The sequence below is a fragment of the Brienomyrus brachyistius genome, chromosome 21, assembly GCF_023856365.1.
Source record: "Brienomyrus brachyistius isolate T26 chromosome 21, BBRACH_0.4, whole genome shotgun sequence".
NCBI classification, from domain to species: Eukaryota; Metazoa; Chordata; class Actinopteri; order Osteoglossiformes; family Mormyridae; genus Brienomyrus; species Brienomyrus brachyistius.
In genome coordinates, this window is record NC_064553.1 from 12603480 (window position 1) to 12610007 (window position 6528).

Here is a 6528-nt window from a genome sequence, read left to right on the forward strand (position 1 = left end):
GCAGACTGATGTTCCTTATGCTCACCTGCGTTTCCTGAGTGTTTGGGGGACACCTGCAGAAAGGTGATCAGGTTTTAAATGCCACTGCGGACAGGAGTTCTGCGGCCTTGGTTCTCATACTTCCCCATTGATATTTATTAGAGTTATTTGAATGAACATTTGTCTGGCTCATAAATCCTAAGTATAATGTGACCTGACAACAGGGCTGGACTGGGACAAAAAAAGGGCCCTGGCATTTTCGCTTAGACCGGCCCACCACAATCGGTCGGACACAACCAACAAGTACACCATCGTTGCGGTCCCTGTAGATATGCATATTTACTGTTCCATTCCCAAAAATTGACTATACATAAGGACAGAGAGAAATGATTGAATAATTAAAATAATCAAATAGCATGATCTAAGTTTTTCTAGAGAAGGGCTGTCGATGGCCGTTATGTGTTTTAAAGGGTTACCATTAGAATAGTCAGCAGAAGTTGCAATTGAATAAGTTAACTCTGCTAACCTAGCTACAAAAACAATGCAAAATAGCTTATGCTGTGTAATTTGACATTAGCTGACTGAGTCGCTAGTGCAGTAACAGACTGATAATATGACAGACTTTATAATAGTGACAACGATTAGTTTGTTTTATTATAATTAGGGGTGGGCATGGATAATTTTTTTTAATCTAGATTAATTTAGAAATTAATCATTTGAATTCTGCCAAAGACATTCAGAATATCTGTGCTACCTAAATAATGATTAAAAGTAACTAGTGTTTCAGGGGGTCGTTAGAGAATGTTTTGTTTCACAGACGTACTTGGTGATTTTAATCCCCTCCGAATCTGCTATGTCTGTGTTTTTCTCTCACAACCTCTGTGATAATTTCCGACTGCGATGTCTTTGATATACTTTTTCATTCTTTCATCATAGCTTGCATAGTATAAGACCCAGCTCCCAACTTTGTGAATAGATTAACGGCAATATTTTTTTTATCGCGCAATAAGAGTCTCACATTAACACAGCACGTTAACGCCGATAACGGCCCACCATTAATTATAATATTCATTAATTTAGGTAAATCATCATCTTCCTCGAGGCCCAGCCAGGCCCACACACGCTATCCTGCTGCACCCGCCCTGTTTAACACTCCCTCCCTGTTAAATCATGTAGCTACCATGCTTACCGTTTCAACTACTCTCCTCCTGCTCACTCTGTCTCTGTCCCTCCTTGACTTCACTGTCAGACACCTGCCCCTCTGCCTGGGTGCCGCCATGACTAGTCACCTCTCCTCCATGTGCTATGTTCACCTGTTTAGTGTCGTCAGGTAACGTTACTGTTGGCTTGGAAACCGAAGCTACAGCACTAAACATGTCGGTTATTTTTGCACATGTTGAGGCATTTTTTTTTTTTGGCCCGCAACTTCTCTGCACCCCCCTTGCGCTTTTGCTTCTCCATCCTAAATCCACTGATTTCTGGCTCTGAGCCACTGATTGCATCTGACACAAGAAACAGAGGGGGAGGGGTGGAGCATGTTAAGAGATGATTAGGCCAGCCCAGTGTCAGTATAGAAAATGAACCAATGGGCCGATGTCCCTGCTTTATGGGCCGGTCGTTGGCCAATTAAAAAAAAAAAAATTCATATTAAATCGACCAGTCCCCAAGTGCGTCGGTCCACCGGGCATTTGCCCGGTATGCCAGATTACCAGTCCAGCCCTGCCTGACAACGGGACCTTCACGAGCGACGAGTCTCAGAGAGGATAAAGACCGGCTGTAGGTAATTTCAGTGCGCACTTTGACACTTTTGGCCAATGCCTGGCCTTAGCTATGTTCTTTTACGTTACACACCCTGTTTTGTAGTTTTATCAACATGCATGCAGGGGTGGGTTTGCCGTTTCTAGGCCCCACTCAAAAAGTCATTGGCCCCAAATGTTTCAAAAACGAAATAAATAGCTAATGAGTAGATTGTAGCTAGCTGGTGAGCAGGACATGCTGCTTCAGCATCGCCTAAATGTGGGACGAATTTATTTAGCATATAATGTAGTGACTGTTTGTGGCCAACAGGGAGCACGCGTAGGTCGAGTGGTAAACCATCACCTCCACATGTGGGTAGTGTCAGTACTACTAAGAATTTAAATGTTTATTGTTTTGCCATAAAATAGCTACAGTTTCTCCTGGATCTTTGTAGGACACATTTAAATGTATTGGGAATTTGAAAATTTTCTTTAATTCCAGCAAAGATTTTTTTAGTGTTCAATGTGAAATTCTTATTCCAAAACAAAGTAGAATCGGTTCAACAATTCACATTAGAGGAATCAACTGTACCTCAGCTCTTGTACACTAGAGGGAGGTGTTGTTCCAGAGAACTCATTCGACTTTCAGTGTTTATGCAGTTCTCTGGTTTGAAGACTTTATAAGTCTACGTACTGTTAGCTGTTTTTTTTTCCCTGAACATTTTAAAATCTACTTGCAAACGTGTTCCATGTACAATACAATCACGTTTTTTACAAGTATAAAGCTTTACCTCTACTCTTTGCCCCCCTCCCTCTTTGTGTGTGCCCTATTTTTAATACGTTCAGTACAATTTTGAAGAACTGATCAAAGGAGAGATCACATTAATCACAGTAATCACATTTTACCTTTCTTCAATAGGTCATCAATTTCATTTAGAGTCGTCATCTCCTCGTTAGTATAGTGGTGAGTATCCCCGCCTGTCACGCGGGAGACCGGGGTTCGATTCCCCGACGGGGAGAGTATCTTTTTTATTTTTTATTTTTATTACTTTAAAATGAAAAAGAAAAGTACAAAAATTAGCACATAACATTGCAGCTGTTGTCGAACTTGTATAAATGGTAAATAAATCATCATAATCAGTTTCTGCATACGGACATGGATAGGGCTTTGAACGCCTGTTCAGCACTGCATGCGGAGTTCGCATGTTGCCATGTCACTCCAGTTTCCTCTCACATTCTGAAGGTATGCAGTTAATTGGCATCTCTAAATTGACAGTACAGTGAGTCCAGGGTGCTACCTAACTTTGTGTCACACACTGCCTGGAATAGTCACCAGCATCCTCTGCAACTCCGTCAAAGACTAGAAGGGGGGAGAAACCTCATCAGTGATGGTGCTGGTGTTTGGGATCACGTTGTACGACAGACTGATATCCTAGGAGCCAAGAATTCTCCAGAGACAGAGACGTGATGCGTTCTGTCCTAATGGTATTTCCCTCAGAAGCCTCTCGCTCCTTTCATTTTTTAAACTCTCATTCACTTAATCTATCCCTCCTTTCATTTGTCCGTCCTCCACCCATCTCTCTTTGTCTTTATCTTCTCTCCCTCCCATTCCTTCTTGCTTGCCTTCTCCCCTTGTGCATTAAAGTAGCCAAAGCTCTGTTGACTCAATAACTGCAGAATTCCAAGCTTTCCCTGGCATTAACTCCAGCACAAACACTGTGCACCGGGAGCTTCATGGAATGGGCTTCCATGGCCGAGCAGCTGCATGCAAGCCTCACATTACCAAGCACGATGCCAAGCGTTGGATGGAGTGGTGTAAAGCACGCCGCCACTGGGCTCTGGAGCAGCGGAAACGTGTTCTGTGGAGTGACGAATCACGCTTCTCTGTCTGGCAGTCTGATGGATGAGTCTGGGTTTGGTTGATGCCAGGAGAATGTTACCTGCCTGACTGCACTGTGCCAACTCTAAAGTTTGGTGGGGGAGGGATAATGGTATGGGGTTGTTTTTCAGGGGTTGGGCCCCTTAGTTCCAGTGAAGGAAAAACTTATTGGACAGTTCTATGGTTCCAACTTTGTGGGAACCGATTGGGGAAGGAAGGCTCTTCTGTGTTCCAGCATGACTGTGCCCCAGTGCCCAAAGCAAGGTCCATAAAGACATGGTTGGGTGAGTTTGGTGTGGAAGAACTTGACTGGCCGACACAGAGCCCTGTCCTCAACCCCATCGATCACCTTTGGGACAAACTAGAACGGAGATTGTGAGCCAGGCCTTCATGCCCAACATCAGTGCCTGACCTCACAAATACTCCCTCTGGTTGAGTGTGCAAAAATTCCCACCAACACACTCCGAATACCTTGTGGAACACCATCCCAGAAGAGGGGCACCTCCACTTTGATGCCTATGGATTTAGAATGGGCGGTCATAAAAGTCCTCGTGGGTGTAATGGCCAGTTGTCCCAATACTTTTCCCTGTACTGTATCAGTACTGATATTAAAATAATCAAAAAAGAGTTTTAAATCAAACCAACTTTCCCATGTTCTCTCTCATTTTGCTGTCTACCAGTTAGATATGTGGTTGCCTGGTGACTGACCCCCCCCCCCCCCCAGCACACACACACACACATATAATTGCTATGGTGTTGGCAGTGTGTGAGGCAACATTGACTAGGTGCCCTTGAGGATGGGTTGAGTTGGAGGGCGGGCCTTGGCACAAGGGCTGTTGGATATTAACGTGTCCCTGGCCCCTTTCCACTTGACTTTATTGCATCCCATTTCTCATACCTTGGCACTATTAGTGATAGCGATGTTATGCACATCTGCATACACTTTGATGTCAGCAGACGCTTTTCAGGTAAGTAGAGCGAAACTGTTCTGGGAACATATTGCTACAAACCGTGAGTCACTGCAGGTATGGCAAACCAGTATCGCAAAATGTGTCTATGATCAATATTCTGGAAGACTGCTTGTTTCCTGTATGTGTGTTCATGTGTGTCCCTGTTTTCAGTACTCAACGCGTGTGTGTGTCTGCGAGATGCTGTGTGTCTGCTCAAATCCCTGTTCATGGAAGGGTTAATATCATTATGGGGAATGGATTCCCAGAAGATGGAGGTCTTTTGGCTGCTGAATTTAATTAGCGTGACACGGCCTTGGCATCGTGCCAGCAAGCCTTAGCCGCATCTGCAAACACAGGAGAGATGCAAGGAGTGCTGAGAAGGAAGGGAGGTCCATTACTGCCTGAACAGCCGTCTGTCTACCTCACTCTGCCTTATTCCTCAAAATATATGTCTTTTTCAAAGGAGAAATTAGTCCTGCTTAACCTAAACAACTCCTGTTTTCTCAGCCTTTCTAAGCAGTGATATGAAGAGGACATTCTATTTCCACATAGAATCAGACGACAGACTTCAGCCTCTGTAAACAGGCTTTGTTAGTTCTTTGCAAATAAATGTTGCAATGCACCCACTCATTCAGCCTCCAGGGGGCAGCATGACATTCTGCAAAAGCCAGTTTGGCAGAGATACTCTTGTCATCCTCCAGCCATTCCCCTCATTCACTTGTCTGTTGGTGCATGGTTCCATTAACACTGCTTTGTAGTTGCCATGCCGCATGTTCTCTGATCGGTTATTACAGCAGGATGACGTAATGGATTCTTTTCCTTTGACAGGTCACACTCAGGCAGCTTAGTGCTCAATTCCTGCAAGGACTCTTCGCACAGCATATTACAATTTACATACATACTCATGTAGAGAGTAGCCCAGTGTAGACATTTTGGAATAATACTGGTGTTTGGGCAGCAAAACTGGTTTGGATTATTCACCATCATTCCATTTTCTGTAACTGCTTATCAGAGGTGGAAAGTTCAGGTTCAGAAAGTACAAATCCAGACCAAGGTATTGTTGCAACCAGTCAGTTCGGTACTCTGTGACTGTGACTCTTTATGCTCAACTGATCGGAGGAAACAAAATCTTGGCCTGAATTTGTACTTTCTGGACCTGAAATTTCCACCTCTGCCGCTTATTCTATCAGGGTCATGGGGAGCCTATAGGCACAAAGCAGGGAACAACCCACCACACATAGGCACACCTACGGGTAACCTGCCAACTCTGACTGTGTGGGGAAGCCTGTAGGACACCCTCGCAACAACACGGGACGAACATGCAAATTCCACGCTGGCAGAGACTTGAGCGCAGAGGTGTGAGGCGACAGAGCTAATCACCGCACCGCCGTGCTGCCCCAGATTAGTCGCCAGTAGATCTTTAAATCAGTAAAAAATCTAATCGATCTAAAGGGGAGGTGCGAAAATACTGATCGGTTTCTCTCATTGATTAAAACACATCTGAAACAACTGCATAACAGTACTGACGGGGTTGTGCTAGGAGAGCATCTGCTACTGAGGCCAAACTGACATGGCACTTCTTTTGCATTGTTTCTATCCCTCAATCACACCCCTCCATCTACACACCGGTATCTATAACGCCATGCTATAAATTATGCACTGGGCTACCGAGAGCCGAGCCCATGAGGCCGCCTGCCAACCCCGTCTCTCACTCCCCAGTTGTGCATTGATGTCTCACACTCAGCCCATTACCCAGGAGCTGAAATGCCTGTCTGCTAGCACTCAAATTCAGATGGTTGTCTTCGTGCACCTGGTCCTCCCGAGGCTTCCCGATGATGTACACCCATTAGCCGTATCCCCGTCCACGGTTGCTAGGTTCTGTCCGCACTTCCTGCACACTGCAGGTCCATTTTCCCCAACAATCCTATCTGAATGTTTCAGATCCCGTATTGTGACCCTCAGCTGAAGAAAGAGAACTGGAAGC

At 44.9% G+C, this 6528-nt stretch overlaps 1 non-coding gene across 1 annotated transcript; it reads left to right on the forward strand.

Moving 5' to 3' along the window:
- Nucleotides 1-2662: 2662 nt before the first annotated feature.
- On the forward strand, nt 2663-2734 carry trnad-guc (transfer RNA aspartic acid (anticodon GUC)). The gene has a single exon. It is a non-coding gene; the product is annotated as a tRNA-Asp (tRNA).
- Nucleotides 2735-6528: the final 3794 nt, after the last annotated feature.